The sequence below is a fragment of the Halichoerus grypus genome, chromosome 3 (genome assembly GCF_964656455.1).
Source record: "Halichoerus grypus chromosome 3, mHalGry1.hap1.1, whole genome shotgun sequence".
NCBI classification, from domain to species: domain Eukaryota; kingdom Metazoa; phylum Chordata; class Mammalia; order Carnivora; family Phocidae; genus Halichoerus; species Halichoerus grypus.
Genome location: NC_135714.1, coordinates 181847532 through 181866459, shown reverse-complemented (window position 1 = coordinate 181866459; position 18928 = coordinate 181847532). Strand labels below are relative to the sequence as shown.

At 35.8% G+C, this 18928-nt stretch overlaps 1 protein-coding gene across 1 annotated transcript in view; it reads left to right on the top strand.

Annotated features, from left to right (window-relative positions):
- Positions 1-18928, top strand: part of TNKS (tankyrase) — a 194122-nt gene that overhangs the window by 64341 nt on the left and 110853 nt on the right. The gene's annotated exons all lie outside the window — the stretch shown is intronic.

The following is an 18928-nucleotide window of genomic DNA, read 5'->3' as shown; positions in this document are numbered from 1 at the left end:
TGCGCTGCATTTGATGTTCCTGCTGGTGAAGCTCAACAAATATATATGCCATTATCTCTACTTTGTTATTGATTTGCTGTATTAACTGTCTCATTAATTTCTATGCTATCATAAGCATAAGCAATAAGACTGTTTATTCATAGAATTTCTGAGAATTACAACATTAAATGGTAACATACATTATTCACTCACATTTTAGTCCTTTTTTATGGTTTAGATCGTGATTTTCCTGTACCTCATCTTCTCAGTTGATTTCTTTTGAACACCTTCACCATTGAGCAAGCAAGGGCATTTGTATTACTTTATAAAAGTAGTTTTGATTGGAAAGACAACCTGCTGCCTTATTACTCAGGGCAATAGTTAAATAAAATATGATGCTGTCCCTCCCTTGCCCTTCTGTTTGCATTTTTACCCTGTCTTCTCACTTTGTCCATGATAGCTAAGTACTTTGTAGATGAGGCAATGTGTTATCTTTTCATTTCAGATCACGAAAATTTGGGGCTTAAGTATTGGTTTTTATTAAGGCAAATGTCAAGAACCAGCAAAAGAGGAAATGCTAGAATAGAAAGGCTGTCTCATCACAATATAGAAAATGCTGCTATAAGTGAGATTATATTGAGCAACTGTTTTCATTGATCTTCATTCTCAAAATGCTGCATTGGATCTATTTTTGTTTTTATTCTTAGCATCTGAGTTCTGCTGCCTTTGCCTTCTTTTACTTAACTGACCTTTGTAATTTAGAGTCTCTTTGTCACTGCAGTGCTAACAGTATTGTTTTAGGTTGTGTGAAAGTAAATGACTTTTACCTTCCTTTTAAATTTGCCTGTGTTTGAAGAAAATAAATCTTACGTTCACTTTTAAGTTTAGAGTACATGCTGTGCATTTCTATCAAAGATTCTGAGGTGAATGGAAAATGTTTATATATAGAAAGCTTTGATAATATGTGGAATTTTGCTTAATTACTCTCATAGAAAGACAACGTCCCACCATGTTAAAATTAAGATAATCTCTGCTCAAGTAAAGTAATAAGATTTTTCTCAATTCATTGATTAAGTGTTTTGGTTGCTGAATCACGATAACATCCACTAGAAGAACAAAGCTATTTTAAGCCAGTGTAGATAAGAAGAAATTTAAATATAATTATACACTTTTAAATAATGAAATTAAAATACGTAGCCTCAGGCCTCCTTATGTTCTGCAGCCCTTCCGTCTCCTCTTTTAACAAAGCAGTGGGCAATAGGAGCAGCCTTGGAGTGGTCTCTACCAAAGGAGAGATAGCGTTTGTTCCTAGTAACAGAGGTACATTAGAAATGCTGACCAAGACTGTCTCTATATCTGAGTGTCCTCCCTCTGACCTTTCCTCCTCTTCAACCCTCAGAGCCTTCCTTGTCCATTTGTTAGATTCATTTCATGTGACACTGTTTTTAGATCCACTTTCAGTTTTTCGAAAGACAAAGTTTAAATATAAATTATTAACAGCAAGAAGCTATCTCCTAATTTGAAACGATTTCTGGAGGGATTATATCGGCTGCTGTTAGTTTGCAAAAGAGCTTTGGCATAATAACTCACGGAGACTAGATTACTGGAGGACAGATACCATATCTGTTAAACTTGATTTGAAAAGCATCTTACATTGTACTTTGCTTGGAGGGAAGATCTTAACTCTTCTTAGTCATAATACTGAATTCATTAATTGCTTTTTTCACGAATATTTACTCTTTTGTAAATGACATACAACTTTTCAGATATGATTTAAAAGAAAAACATTCTAGTAATATTAGTTAATTTTGTGGAAAATATAAGCTAGTAATATTTACACATTCATGTTATATAATAACAGTGAATTAACGCTTAAGGGAAATACATTCTAAAAGGTTTCTCTGCCATGCAGGTTCTCTTCTAAGCAGTTTTTCGAATGGAATTATAGAGGAAATATTTCCAAAGCTAAATTAAAACGATAAAGCATTGATTAAAAAAAGTCTTTTGAAAGGAATGCCTTAATTTAGAGTTATTAGAGATTATTTTCAGTGAAGTGTTCTTTATTTTTATGCCAGATGCTGTTGTAGTACTAGTACTTACCTTGAGAGTCAACTTTCTGATCTTAATATTTTTCTGCTTTGGGAATTCAGTTGCTGAAGATGACTCTGTAATATCTTTTATGTTACTACTTTTGTGCATTAGCCAAAACTGTGTACAAGTGTATATGTGTATTCCTTAAAGGAAATTAACAAAGTGAAATCTCTTTTTACAGAGTATTTTGAAATATGTAAATGACTAATAACCCCTTCTGCATACAGAATGCATGGATTTTTATAAAGCTATATAAAACAACCACATACCTTTAGTTTTATAGTTAAGGGATCCTAGCAAGAGCCATTTGCTTTGGATAGTGCACTTAGGTATTTTTAAAGAGAATAATTAATTGGAGAGACTCATCAAACTCTTCGTTGAATTATTGTGCTAAGTGAATGATAGGCTTAGAAGAACTCTTGAGGGCTTTTTGTATTTTTTGTTAGCCACTCTGAAGTTCTGGGCAGTCAACTAAAGGACTTGGAGGTGGTTTTTTGTTTCTTTGTTTGTTTTTGTTTTTAGGAAATAAGCATATGAAAAGTCTAAAATAGCCCATGTAAATTTTATTTAAGAGCAGTGTGGGTGTGTTATGATTCTGGATTTTTAAAAATTTATTTTGGCCTTTTCCCCCCTAGTTATAAGAAATACATTCATTGTGAAAATTAAGGAAAATAGAAAAAGTTCAAAAAAGGAAAAAAGTCATTCTTAATTCTACTACCTAGTGAGACCGTTTAGGTATATTTTATTTATAACATTTTTTTCTGAGCACACATACCCCACACTTTTCTTTTTCTTTATTCAGATCTGTCTTATATATTGCATACTGCTTAATAATAATTTTTTAAAAAATTTAGTTACATGGATATTCCCAGAAAGCATTAAGTATTCTCCTGCAACATGAATTTATAATGACTTTATAATACCCTTCTATGAATCTATTTAATTTTTTGAGCTAATCCTCTAGGGTTTACCTTTAGGTAGGTGGTTTTCATTCTTTATGCTTCGTTGTGAATTTGGAGTCATTTTATCAGTTCCATTGGAATTGTGCTTTTTTATCAATATTTAGTCTTAGCATCCACAGATACGCTATATCTCTCCATTCCTGTTGAAGTATGTGAGGATTTGGAGAATGAGGAGCTTCCCTTTTAAAGGGCTGCATTGCATGTGGTATTATATGGGGAGAGCCACATTTAAATTAAAGTTGGTTGACACAGGAAATGTTCATTGAAGAGGTTAAGGATGTAGGGGTGTTTGTTAATCCTTAAAAGGAGATTCTGCAGGGCACAGTGAGAAGTTGAGTCAGAAGTGGTAGCAGCACATTGAAGCTGAGAGTTTGGGAAAGGATACATGACCAAAGGAGTGTTTATCATTGGCAGAACCAAAGATGACAGGGATATGAAGTGGGTGAGTTTAGATGGTCACAAGGCTGCCAAGATAATTGGTCCCAGCAATTTCCTAGCAGGTTTAGGGGTAAGAAAGTAGGGAAGGATGTATTTGCACCAAGGTGTCCCAAGAATAAGCTTTAACCTGGATTCATTGCACTTCTGAGGAAATCCTAATCTGTGATTGATGGACTGGCTTCCAGTCTCTCCAGAAGGACTCAGCTGTGGCTTAGGCTAGAGGCAATGTGGAGGAGTCTGGCATGTGCTGGCTGAGCATGGCATGTTAAATCAACAAAATATATCTGGAATCCTACTTCTTTTTTTTTTTTTCCTACTCCACTGCTTCCTACTGCTTTTCAGATGAAACCCGAATCTTCAGCATGATCAGTGAGGACTTCAGTGATAGATTTGACCACAAGGTTTTGCTCAAGCCAAAATTTAGGATTCCTTTCTTTTTTTCACACTTTGCATTCAGGCTGTCAGTAATTCGTATCTACTGTCCTTTTGAATATCCAGTCCAGCCATGTCTTACCAACTTCACTGCTTTGGCCTTAGTATATGCCTTCATCATCTTTCTTTCATGACAGCAGTAACCTCATAACGAATCTCTCTGCCTCCGTTTATTCTTTACTCACTTTTCATTGTATGTAGCTGGAGTGGTCTTTCTAAAGCCTAGATCAGCCCTATGATTAGAGAATTCCTTACTATATTCTCATTTACCCCTGAATAAAGTCCAAACTCTTTAGCCATAGCATAGCATACCGTGATCTGGCCCCTGCCTTGCTTATCTCTGATCTCGTCTTCCACTGTGTTCTCCCGTGATCTCTTTGCTTCGGCTACAGCTGGCTTCTTGCCATTCCTCCACCAGATGAAGCCCTTGTCCGTGTCTGAACTAACACATGCTGTTTACTGAACCTGGAACACTGCCCCAGAACTTCACGTGGTTTAGTCAAATCTCTGCTCAAATGTTTACTCCTCAGAGAAGTCTTTTTGTCCTCAATCCCATTAGCTTTCTTTATTTCCTTCATGGATTTATTGATATCTGAAATTGCATTATTTTTTTTGTTCTTGTTTGTTTGCCCCAATAGAATGACAGCTTTACAAGGATTTGGACTGTTGGGTGTCTTGTTCACTTCATTGTGCCCAGGACTTGTACAAATACACGAAATGATTAAATAAACAAATACTTCAAGGATCTGATTATTGGTGACTGAGGGCAGCATATTTTGCAGGTTCTTCAGATTCTCATTAACCATTTAATTATTTGATATTTCATGCCATATTGTAATAGTCTTATTAAATATTCTACTTCCTAAAAATTGTTTTGGATTGCTTATAGTGATGTACATCTCTTAAAACAGTGCATTTAAAAGAATAAATTGGTATGACGGGTGAGGTGTGTACTGAGCCTTTTATCAATAGATTTCTTGGATAGCTCCCTTGATTGAGAACATTCCAGTTCTGGAAAGATCAGACTGCCTGCAGCTGTCAAGTCAGACTTCTAAATGTCAAAGTAGGGCCTAATTTTTACTGTTTTCTTTTGGCATTGCTCAGTTACTATGCTGCTTTGCGTACTAGCTGATACTACAATGGGACATATGCATATCAGGTGTAGTACATTTTTACTATCAGCCTACATGGTTGAAGACTGATTTCTCATACCCTTAATTTGAACTTTAGGCATTATTTTTATCAGTTATTAAGAAGTCTAATAGTATAATATGCGTCCTAGAGAAGAAACCATAAGAGGAAATACCTTACTTTTAAAGAAAAGCTATATGTTTATCCACCTCATTTTTATTAGGGAAAATTGTTAAGATGAATACCTGTTTTTTTTTTTTTTTTAAATTCCCTTTAGTGTAAGAGTAAGAAAGTTAAAACGTGTTATTGCTGAAATAAATCAATGTGAGCACTCTTTTTAAAGATATGTTGAAAACATTAATCCCTTAACCACATAATTCTTAAGAAAATTTTATTAATGCTTTGATCTGTCTATAATCTTGGACATGAGTAGGAAAGTGTAAGATTTTGTTACTAAAAGTGATCGAAACACCTTTTTTGAAACCTTAAAAATATGAAAATAATTTAGAAGAGGAATATAAAATACTACCTTTTTAAAAAGACTTTAGTTGACATAGCTCATATTGATTTAAATTTTAAAGTGTTACACCTTCAATAAACAAGTCAAAGCCTTACTGAATCTAGTTATGATAATAATAATGGTGATAATGATAATAATAATAATAATAATAATGGACAACTCCTGAAGCCAAGCACTGTTCTAAAGGCATTGAAACCTCACAACACTAGGAGATAGATATGATTGTACCCATTTTTACAGAGAACAGAGGGGTCAGGTTACTTTTATGAGTTCACATAGTCATTAAGGGAAATTACTGGGATTTGAACTCAAGCCGTTTGGCTCCAGAATCAGTGCTCTTATGTAGAATCGGATTTTTTACATACTCGTTCATTGAGAAGGATGTAGTATAAACATATTTGAAAAACTGGGCTAACCCATAAATTCAGGACTTAAATCCAGTCTGTTAACATGTTTCTCTACTTTCTTAGCTTAAAGATTATTCCTTTCAAAAAAGAAAATTTACCTGATTAATATCATCTGCAAGATTCATCATCATATTATTATAAAATGAATTAGTTGGGTAATAAAAATGGTTTATCTAATTTATAAAAGCTATTTTTAAGTCTTTGCTCTTTAGTCAGTAGGCTTGAATAACATTCATTCGACACATTTTAAAAAAACCAATATTCTGAATCTATAAGGAAAGATCTAATCTCAGAATGTTTGAGCTCTTCATACATCTGGGGCACCTCAAATAATGTAAGAAGCCTTATGTGAGTACAGGCAGTTGTGTATATGTAGGGAGTAAGGGGGAATGGAAACTGTCTTTCTGTTGAGATAACCCAGCACTCTAGTATTTCAAACTCTTCCCATCTACCTTTTTGTGTAATTAAAGCCAGCAGGCTTACGTCATTAAAACCAGCGTGATCTTTCAACTCATCCAAAATGACGTATTTGTGAAGCGTAGTAAGTTAGTGTATACCCTGAGAGCATCTGTCATTTCCCCAGTGAACTGTAGCAGTCATATAGCATCTTCATTGTTTTTTGGATTACAACTTCAACTACAACCAAATTATGGCTATTTTAAATGGTTCTTTTAAAATTTCTTATAATAAAGTAATTACTGTTAACATTTACTTTCTTAAAATAGCACATGTGACATTAGAATTCATTAATGCTTTGGTATTGTAAAGGTTAATAGCCCTATTATTGGAAATTTTTACGGAACTTTTATTTTGACATAATTGTAGATTTCCATGCAGTTGTAAGAAGTAATATAGAGGTCCCCTGTATCTTCTGTATTATTTTCCCCTAGTGGTAACATCTAACAAAGCTGTAGTATGATGGGGCGCCTAGGTGGCTCAGTTGGTTAAGCGTCTGCCTTCGGCTCAGGTCATGCTCTCAGGGTCCTGAGATCGAGCCCCACATCAGGCTCCCTGCGCAGCAGGAATTCTGCTTCTCCCTCTGCCCCTCACCCTGCTCTCATGCTCTCTCTCTCTCTCTCTCTCAAAAAAAACCACACACACAAAAAACTGTAGTATGGTATCATAATCAGGATATTGATATTGATGTAGTCAAGATACAGAACATTTCCATCTCAGAAGATGTTGTTCTGTAGTTTCCCTATTTGTAATATTTTTATCTATTCTGGTATTGGGGTAATGCTGGCTTCATAGAATGAGTTAGGAGGTGTTCTTTGGGAAATTGCTGAGTGCTTTTATTTTCTGGGAGAGATTATTTCTTTGGTAGAATTCACCAGGGAAACCATTTGGGCCTGGTGCTTTCTTTTTTGGAAGAATATTGATTCAGTTGCTTTTATAGATACAGAGCTAACTAGGTTATATATTTCTCCTTGCGTGAATTTTGGTAATTTCCGTCTTTCAGGGAATTGCTCAATTTCATCTAAGTTGTCATATTCCTATGTATAGAGTTGTTTGTAGTTTTCTCTTATCGGGCTTTTGGTGTTTGCAGCATCTATAATGCTATCTCCTGTTTCATTTTTGGTAATCGGTCATTTGTCTTTTCTGTGTTATCAGTGTTGCCTAGGAATTTGTCAATTTTATTGATATTTTCAGAGAGCCAGTTCTTTATTTCATTGATTTTGTTCTTTTCTGTTTTCAATTTTATTGATTTCTGTTCTTTATTATTTTTCCTGCTTCTCTTTCTAGAGTTTGCTCTCTTTCTAGGTTCTCAAGGTGGTAGCTTAGAAAATTGATTGGAGATTTTTTTTCTCTTTTCTAATGTGTGCATTTAGTGCTATAAACTTTCCTTTAAGTACTACTTTAACTGTATACCACAAATTTTGTTATGTTCTGTTTTCATTTTCATTCAGTCCAGTGTATTCTTTTTTAATTCTCTTGAGACTTCCTCTTTAACCCATGGATTATTTAGAAGAAGTATGTGGTTTAGTTGCTAAATGTTTGGAGATTTTTCTGTTACCTTTCTGATATTACTTTCTAGTTTGATTACATTGCAGTTGGGCAGCACTCCTTATGTTTTCATTTCTTTTCATTTTAAAGTTTTTGTTTTATGTCCCAGGATGTGGTCTTTTTTGGTATGTTCATGGGCACATGATAAGAATGTGTTTGGGCTGTTATTGGATGGAGTATTCTATAAACGAATGTTAGATCCTGTTAGTTGATTGTGTTGTTGAGTTTTACTGTATTCTTGCTGATTTTCTTCACATAACCTCCACTGATATCACAGGGTAGGAGGTGGGACAGGGTGGCCTCATTCCATTGGATTGTAGTGAAAGTCTGTGGCATTCAGTGACCTCCAGTAACACTGTGGTGAGGGGAGGCTAATTATTACCTAGCGGATGTGAAAGTCCTGGCTCCCAATGAGCTTGTAAATCTAGGCTCATCACTAGGCCTTTGCTTCATGGGTGTGGGTGGAACCACAGTTATTTTCTTTTTGTTTGTTTTGTTTTGAGTTTTGCTTTTGTTTCTGTTTTTTGTAGTATTTGGCTGGAATAGGCTGTTTATTATCTAAAGGTTTTCTGTCTTGTTAGGCTGTCCTTTTACTGCTCCCTCGTCCAAGATAGCGGGCTTTCTTTTGTCTCCAACCATTGTCATTTCTAGATTGCCAGCTTCTTCAGTTCTTTAGTCTGTGTGTATGGAGCAAAAAGAACTTGAAAACTCACCACCCTGTTGTTCCTTGGGTATCAAGATCCCTGACCAGTCTGCCTTATTCTGTCTACCTGTGAGAGTCTTTGCATGTTTATTTTATTTATAAGGTCCACGTTTTTTAGGTGTACTTAGTGGGAAGAATAAGGGAAAGTACATCTCCATTTTCCTAGAAGTAGAAGTCTTGAAATTATTTTTAATTAGTCATTATAATATGGAATGAGTCATTACTCTGCGGATTTATGCGTATAATGAAACTACGTAAATAGTAGGAATTTTTGTGGCATATCTATTTTTCTAAATCTGCCTGCTGATTAGAAGCGTAGATTTAAATAACTGTTAGTTATGATAGGTAGTATTGGACCCTCAGTACTATTCACACAGTATTGTATAGAATACCATTGCTTGATAAACACTTTTGCTTTTTTAACTGACTAAAAACCAATATTATGATTTTAGTTTTACAACTGAAATAATTGTGGCTAAAAGCAAAAGTTATCAAGAGCCTGCTACTTTTCAGTTGGTAACTGGTAGAAAAGCATATAGTCCCCTCTTTTGTGATCTTCTTTCCATGGTGTTCACTAATTTCATTTACTCTTTGGCTCTGCCCTAGGATTGTTGGGGGTGGGTAGCCAGTATTTTCCTAGTTTGCCTCATTCAGAGGCATTATATTTTGAAACTAAAAAGCCACAAACATATGGCATGAGGTTTTTATTATTAAAAAAACAAGGTGTCGTTGAGGAGTGGAACAAATGGAATAATTGGTAATTTTTTGGCATCACCGAGGCTCCATAATTAAAGTAACCAGCTTAGTGTTGGAGAATTTACTGGTAGAATTTTTACAGAATACCACCCTTTCCTGCTGTACACAGTGTCGGTGTCCCTCTTGTACATTACTCGTTCATAAGGCTGGGGAAACGAGCACGATATGATGCAAAAGATGGAAGTTGACTTAAAACAAAAACCTTCTTTGAACAGATACCTGCTTGTATGCCTGGCATTTTCCAAGCAGAACTGTCCTTACACCTACCTGCACTTCACACTTTCCAACATGCTGTTTAAGCAGATGTCAGCGAGGAACATGGACTAGCTCGTAGGCAGAAGCTAACTAGATGTGTCGACTCGTTTGCTTAGGGAGCAGTTTAGGGAAGCTTTGGAACCTCAGGAGGGTTGTTGATGACCATGGAAGGCACAGTGCTCTTCTCAGTCCTTTTTATGCTAGACAGAAGAAAAGACATCACGAGCAGCAGGTTTATGGCTGTACTATAGGACTGCGGCATTGGCTGTACAGCACCGTTACAAGAGTTTCGGAATCAAGAACATCTGCATTATCCAGCTTAGATTTTATTGCCCACCATTGTCTTCCCTCCCTCGCAAACACTGTTAACTAGTTACTGGCTAAAGAGCCAGTGAACTCACTGGCAACACTATAGTATTTATTAAGCCCAACTTTCTGTGTGTTTTATACCTCTACTCAAGAAATGAATGTGGCTGGAAAAAAGAAAGATATATATATATATATATATGTAAGAGTTGTTTGATGTCACCTTAGTCATAACCCAAAACTTCAAATCGGCTTCTATTCTTGTTTCAGCCATTTCTCTCCTTGAATCTTTAGCACCCTTTCTACTTTTTTTCTCAGCTAATTTATTTTCTCGTATTTCATTAAAAAAAATAAATACCATCAAACAGGAACTTATTGCTGTGGCCAATTCCATCAACCTAGCTACCCCTGTATTCACAGACTCTGCCTTCCTTCTGTTACAATGGGAGAAGTATCCTGGGGTGCCTAGGTGGCTTAGTCGGTTGAGTGTCTGACTCTTAATCTCAGCTCAGGTCTTGATCTCAGGATTGTGAGTTCAAGCCCCATGTTGGGCTCCATGCTGGGTATGAAGCCTAAGTTAAAAAAAAAAAATACAATGGGGGAAGCATCCTGCTTCTGTCTAAGGCCAACCCTCTTCTACTTTTGCTTTGGATATCATCCCATCTCACCTGCTCAAGGACTTTCTGCAGTTATGCTCTTCCTGTTGGCTTATGACCATTTGTGTATAAATGGATTGTAGTAGCTCCCATCTTTAAAAAATACAATAAAAACAAAATTTTTTCTCTTGATGCCTACATCACTCTCTAGGAACCCATTTTTCTGCTTCCGCATGAAGCATAAGAAGTTATCCATGGTTACTCTTTCCTTTCTTCTTAGTCTGAACTAAACTTACCTGGTCTAATTTTTGCCCCTAACCAAAAATATTTTCTTTTTTTCTCCCAAGTTTATCAGTAAATTCTATCTTGTATATCCAGTGGTCACTTCCTTATGTGACCTCTTAGCAGCATTCAGCATCATTTAGTATAACTACCTATTTGAAATAGTCTTCTAATGGCTTCCAGGAAACCATACCCTCCTACTCCCCACCCCCCCCACTCCCAAGTTTCACCGATGGGTCCTTCTTGTGCTGATTCTTTCTCCTTTGCTCTACATCTAAATATTGGAAGGGCCCAGATTTAGTTTTAGGATTTTCATTTCCTTTCTGACTTCCTGGGTGATCTCATCTAGTCTTGTTACTTTAAATAGTATCTATCTGGCTCCTCAAGCCCTGTATCCCACCAATTTATGATTCTAGTGCTGACCTCTCCTTTGAGCTCTAGAAATGTGTATCCTACTACCTATTTGACACTTCCAACTTCGTTTTATGCTAATAGGCATCTCAAACTTAACATGGCCAACACAGAATTCTTTATCTCCCTAACTAATGCCATTGTCAAGCTCATCAAGCCCATCCTTTCAAACTCTTAAGAAATGGTATCAAAATCTACCGAGTTGCTCAGGCCAGACTTGATTCTTCTTTTGTCATCATATGTTATATTCAATTCATCACCCAATTCTGTTGGTTTTACCTCCAAAATCTATTCCAGATTTATTTCTCTCAGTCTTTCCTACTGCCATCAGAACTTCTAATTTAGACCAGGGCCAAGCAAAGTGTGTTCTTTAGGCTGGTTCTGGTGTGCTGTTTGTTTCTGGCTTGCATTGAGATAAGGGAGTGGCACCAGAATATAAACCAACTACATCAGTAAGTACACCTTTAGTTTAACCAACTTTTTTTTTTTAATAGCAAGACTTCTTTGATGAAGACACATTAATTGTATTGATTTACATTTTGATGCAAGCTCCTGATCTTCTTGTAGACTTCTTGATTAGTGGTGGTGTAGACCACTGTTGACAGCCTCCTGTCAACCTTCCTTTAGTCCACTGTCTATATAGTAGCCAACAAATTTTTTAAAATTTTAATTGGTTTATTTCATTCATTTCTTTAAAAGTAATTCTATGTAGAATAAAATTCAAACTTTTTATCTATTTCCTACCTACGTATTTGACTGCATTGTTCAGCAGTTTCCCTGTTGCTCCTTATAGTCCAGCCACACTAACTGCACATGAACTCCAAGCTGGTTTCTGTCTTTATTTTTTTTCTCTACCTTCTGTCCTCTCCTCGGTGTGCTGGTTCCTTTAGTGGAATGCTCTTTTCCTCACATCTTCTCTTAACTCCTTTCTCTTCATATTTAGGTCCAACTCAAAAATCACTTACCTAAAATAAGTTCTTCCTAACCCCTCTAATATACTAGTGTCCAGTCCAGCTGATGGTCACCCTTTACATACATCACTGATCAATCACTGTCTGAAGTGATTTCATTTATTTACTTTTTGGTTATTTATTGCTTAACTCCCAATCCCTGAATTCCAGTAATGGCTTTTTGAGAAGTGGGATTTTCTTTTTTGTTCCTTGTTTATAGTGTCAGCATTCTCTAAATATGAGTTAAATGAATGATCATTCAGTTAATTGGTGCTTCATAACCTAGAACTGTTTTATTATAACACTATAACATGGTAATCTCAAAATAGCATTCCAGAACTATAAAATGTACAAGAAATGCTACATCGGTCAGGCAAGCTGCCATTGACAATAAGAAAATGCAGAAAGGGATCTTTGATTAAGTTTTCCGATCTAGTGTTTGTTTGTTAAATCTGTGTTGATCTGTTGATCCCAGAATCTGCAAGTGCCATTTCCAGCTCCTGTTAAATAAACTAACAAGTTTGCTCTTTAGTTAGATGGTTTAAAAAAGAATCCTCATCACATTAATGAAAAATACAAAAATAAAAAGCACCTTTTGTGTAAAAATCATGCTATATAAAATTTTCCATTATAACCAATGCAATATCTGGCCCATACTAGGACCCCAATAATAATAGCTTTTGTTATTGAAGGGCAATTACAGATAATTAGTTGATTAATTTGTGTAGTTTGTATACAAAATCATAATCCCAGATGTATAAAATAAACTATCAGGAAGGAGATTGTAAAGCTCTTCAATTGATTTTTATTGATTTTTTTATGTTCTATATACACCCTCAGATTTTTTTTAATATTTCATAATTTCATCCAGAAATTCTTTATCCAATGTAGAGCCTTCTTTTACGGTCTTATTTTTCTCCTTGATGAAGCAATGTATGCATCCTCATGAGGTTTTTTTAAATCTCCATGCAGTTATATGAGACCATTATTAATTTGATCTTACTTTTAAAACAACTTTGATTCTGTTGATTCTCATGAGGCTGTTATAAGTTAGATACTCTTGCGAGGGTTAGAAACTTCATATCTATCAATGTGTTGATTTCAAACATTTTTTTTAATTTTTATAAAATATTTTATTTATTTATTTGAGAGAGAGTGAGAGTGAGTCAGAGGAAGAATCACTCCCCGCTAAGCAGGGAGCCCAATGCGGGACTCAGTCCTGGGACTTGGGCTTCATGACCTGAGCCGAAGGCAGATGCTTAACCGACTGAGCCACCCAGGCGCCCTCAAACATTTCATTTTAGTAATTAACTTGTTCATAAAGCACTTTCCATAACACTGTTAACACCCAAAATTTTTACTTAGCAAGAATCCTCTTGTGTTTTTGAAGAGTGTTAAAAGGGATGTTCCATGACAGAACTCCTGACACCAGCTGTGACATTGTCATAGTCAAGAGCCTTTTAGGGCATTTTATTTTATTTTTTTTAAAGATTTTATTTATTTGACAGAGAGAGCACAAGCAGAGGGAGAGGGAGAAGCAGGCTCCCCACTGAGCAGGGAGCTCGATGTGGGACTCCATCCCAGGACCCTGAGATCATGACCTGAGCTGAAGGCAGACGCTTAACCGGCTGAGCCACCCAGGCACCCCATAGGGCATTTTAGTGTAGACAAAAAATTGAGAACCTTTCATGACTGAGAACAATCCTACTCCAGTGTGATATGATTTTTGTGGGTGTATTTTCATGTATTTGCTTAGAGGTCATAAAATATACTGATGATAAAGAAGCCATTGGTAATTATTTTATAAAGTTAGATTGTTATCTGGTGTCATGGAAGGAAATTTACTAAAAACTAACCTAATTTGGAATTCTCATCATATGAATAAACAACCTTGTCTTTTTTTTTTTTTTTTTTGGTAGACTTAATTAGATGCCACAATCAAAAGATAAATCTGCTTCAAAATTTCTCATTTATTGCAGTCTATGAAATTTTAGTTTTTATATTTGTAAGCCCTTAATTTTCACTTCTTCTCTTTTTGGTTTCTCATCTTCTTCAATTTATAAAAGACTTTTCCGAAATAGAGCCAAAACAGAATCTGACATGGTTAGTTGATTTCCACCCCCCGCCCCCAAGAAACAGGTGACAAGTTTTTAGGAAATTTTAGCATGAATCCACCTCTGGAATGCAGATGTAGTTATAAAATGGCAGCTGAAATAGCAGTGGTGCATGCTTCAGTGGTTGACTCATTTATAACTCTTCTTATAAAAGGTGGAGAGATGAACTTTGGGTTGTGTGTTCAAAAGTAATTAAATTTTACATTAAAATCATTGAAAAAAGCTTTGGGTAGATCATTAGTGACAGTTTTAGGTGTTGTTATTATTATTTATATCCGTGGAGAACTTAATAATATCCATAGTTGAAACTTGTAATTAGACCTTTGATAAGTAGAAAGATGATAGATTTCATATACCAAAATACAATGACACTTCTGCAACTTAATACTGTTTAATACAAATGCAACTGCCATTCTGCCTCAAAATTGCATTATCGATTGGATAAGCAGTCGAGCTATTGTATTGCATGATTCGTACCGCATTGCGAATGTCATGCTTCCCTACTACTATTTCCCCAACGTTTTTTTTCAAGTATTTCCAGCTTATAGAGAAGTTAAAATAGTAAAATGAGTATTTTATATACTCTTCCAGTAGATTCACCAATTGTTAACATTTTCCAGGTTTATTGTATCTCCTCTCTCTCTCTCTCTCTCTCTATATATATATATATATATATACATATTTTTTCTTCTCTCAACTATTTTAGAGTTACTTGCAGACATTGTGGTGCTTCACACCTAAACACTTCAGCATGTATCTCCTAAGAACCAGAATAAATACAATTATACTTGAGAAATTAAGCATTAGTAGAATTCTGTCTTCTATTATACAATTCATCTTCCTACTGTTTTATGAAAGTATTTCTTGGCCTCTGACCTTTCTCATCAGTACCAGGTAACTCCATTTCTTTAAGTAGCTTTTGAGCCCTTTGAACTCTTTCATGGACACTTAGAGATTGGTTTATCATTTCACTTCTACCTCATTGTCACCCTTTTGTATTGAAGCTGTTAGTATTCACTGAAACATTTGCCTTTTTTCTTCGTATCTTTTACTTTTGGTTTAATGATGTTACTGCTGTCTGTGTTTGTGTTATTCTTTAACAGGGATATTTGGATGTAGGTAGTGATTGTGGAACATGACGCATTACCACTTACATTAAGCTCTTAAGCAATGCATGATAAAACTGTTTTAAAAATCAAATTAAGGGGCACCTGGGTGGCTCAGTCGGTTAAGCATCGGACTCTTGATTTCAGCTCAGGTCGTGATCTTTAAGTTGTGAGATCGAGCCCTGCATAGGGCTCCGTGCTCAGCAGGGAGTTCGCTTGAGATTCTCTCCCTCTCCCTCTCCCCTTTCCCCTGCTCACGTGCTTGTGCTCTCTCTCTCTCTCAAATAAATAAATCTTTAGAAAAATAAAAATTAAATTAAGACGTTTTAATCTCCCTTCAAAAAATATATTACTGATCTTCTCAAGGGAGTTTAATGCATTGGTAATCCAGACTGGATTTTTCTAAGAATTTATGATTTTTAGCAATAAAAATATATAGACAAAAGGTTATTCGTTATTTATAGTTGCAAAATATTGGAACCTTCCTAAATTCCCACTTATAGGAAGATGGTTGAATGATGTGGTATATAAACATAATAAAAATTTCACACCTATAAAATAATGAAGTTCTCTAGAAACTGAGGATGTAATTCCCTGAGAAATACTGTCTACTGGAACAAAATATGGAAGAGTACTTATAGTATGCTGTCCTTTTTGTAAGAAAATGAGAAGTGGTATCTAATCCCCAATCACCTTGCCTGTCCTTCACACCTTTATGTTGTCCCTCCCACCCACATTGTGTCAGACTTACTCTATGTGACCAATAGCATAATGGCAGAGCTGATGGTATGTCACTTTTGAGATGGGTTATAGAAGATTGTGGCTTTTGTCCTGGGCTTTTTTCTTGTCCTCTTGGATCACTTGCTCTGGAGGAAGCAAGCAGCCATGCTGTGAGGTACCCTATAAAGAAGCTTCTCTATGGAGAGGTACTAAATTCTCTGGCCAGCAAAACTGAGGCCTGCCAACAGCCACAAGAGAGTACTTGGTAGCAGATTCTCCAGCCTACAGCTTAGCTGCAACTTTGTTAAGAGACGTTAAATCAGAATCATCTAGCTAACCACTCCGATTCCCGTCCCTCAGAATTATGTGAGATATCTGTTTTTTCAAGCTGCCAAGTCTTGAGGTAATTTGTTAGGCAGAAATAGATTACCGGTACACAAGGGAAAATTTTTAAAAGGATTTATTTAACTGCTTATTATTATTATTATTATTACAAAATGAGATATAGGAAGGCTAAACCAGAAAACATTGAAATTGGTTACCTACAAGGGTGTGGGGACTTCACTGGCAAAGAAGAAGGTAAGAGATTTTCTATAGTATACCTTTTGATACAATTTTAATTTCTGGAAGCATGTCGATGTTTTATTCAAAAAATAAAATTAAATCAAGAATGGGAGGGGACCCTAAAATTTGAATTCAAACAGAAACAAATGAACCATCTACATTTCAAAGAAATAACCACATTGAGAGAAGTAAGTACTAATCCAAGTAACTTTTGAACATAGCACTTTGACTTCATACCTTTAGTCTAGAAGGGAGGAAAAGGGCAATTTCAAACAAACCATGAGTTTTGTCTATTAGGTTGTTTTGCAGTGATGTGGGGTAGTTATTCAGAAACTATTTTATGTATATTTTAATATTGAATAAATGTGTTGGGAGCCAAGGCTTTTGCGATAGCATAAGAAACTTAGACAAATGTGGAATATGGAAAGACTAAGGAGAACCTTGTGGAGTTGGATTGAAGGTGTAGGTTTCAGAATCATGGTTGGTGGCTGGGGGAGAGGAATCTCCTAGGTCTGCTGCAGAAAAGGCCTACAGGCGGTATGTTGCCTGAAGCAGTGGAGCGCCCCTACTTCCCATGTCTTGGTTTCTACATGCTATTCCCTTACATGCTATTAAAAGAGCTCTTTGAAATAAATAACGGATTTCAAGGCTAGTACAGGAAGGTGTAAGATGAACCTGGAGCATCTTAATTGTGCTACAAAGTAAGGAAGTTCTCAAAAAAATAATGGCATATCAAAAGGACACAGGAGACTTCTCGAAGGGGACTCCCACCAACCAGATCTGGGACAATTTGACCATGAAAATAGATAGTGATAGTAATGGATTATAACCCATTAGATAAAGTAGGAATAGATACATTCATACAGTGATAATAAATGAGTGAATGAATGAATGGGGAGAGGTTCTTTCTTACTGTTAGATTGCCTGTTGATAAATATGGTGGGACTGTTGGATTTGGAAAGTCACTGTTTGCAGCCATCACAGTGAAGACTGGTTAGGACAAGAAATATTAGCGGATGCTAAATCTCAAGGACCAGATTTGATGAGGAGCAGTATATATGCTGCTGGTTCTCAGCATGTCTGCCCATAGATTATTACTTGGGAAAACAATAGCTGTACAGTGGAGAAATCTGACAGTACCTTTTTTGGGAAAGCAAAATTAGTATCACCAGTGAGAGTCAAATAAACTTTGTGTGTTGGCAGATGTAATACTTAAGAAGGACATAATATCTCTTATGTTCTCTTCTCACCAGGGATGCATAAGTAAATCTCATGAAAAGACATTAGACAAATATAAATTTAGGCACATTCTACCAAATAATTGGCCTGTATGTTTCAAAAATGTCAATGTCTTGGAAGACAAAGACTGAAGAATTATTCCAAGTTAAAAGAGATTATAGAGACATGACCACTAAATGCAAAATACATGATCCTGGACTGGAGGGGAAAAATGCTATAAAGGATATTATTGGAACAATAAAAAAATTGGAATACTTACTCTCTGTTAGATAAAAGTGTTGTACCGGTGTTTAATTTCCTGAATTTAATTACTTTGCAATGCTTACATAAGAAAATATCCTTGTTTTTAGGAAACAGATGTTGAAGTAATAAAAGGCAAAGAGACACGATGTATTGCAACTTTCTGCAGTGGTTCAGAAAAATTATTTGTTACTTATACAAACATACAAGAGATACGGAAGGTGGTGGGAAGGAAAAAAATTTTTCTCTGCCCTTCAAGGTCTCTTCCAGCTGGACTAGGAAATTTATGTGAGACAGATTACCAGGAGGAAAAAACCCAAAATTTTAATACATGTGCATGGAGGCCCAATCATGAAATAGAGACCTAAAGAAATGACCAAGGCAGACCATTCTTAAACATTTTAGACAGATAATAAATTTGTGGGGAATTGACAGGATAAAGAAAACAGGTGTTTGGGAGCTCTAATTAGTAAGGAATTCTAAGCAGAAGTTAGGCTGAAGTAGTAGATTAGAAAAAAAGACAAGGTTTGTTCTTATAGCTTTCAAGGCCCCATCTCTGGTGATAAGGCTATCTTTTTACTTCTCAGTACAGGGAGAGTATTTTTCATATGAAAGATTTGTTTCCTGCTTTCAGGAGGACAGAGGAGGGTCTGTGTGTCCTTCCACTGGCTGTTTTTTAAGTAACTTATTTAAAATAATCAGTATAATCAGACACATTTTGG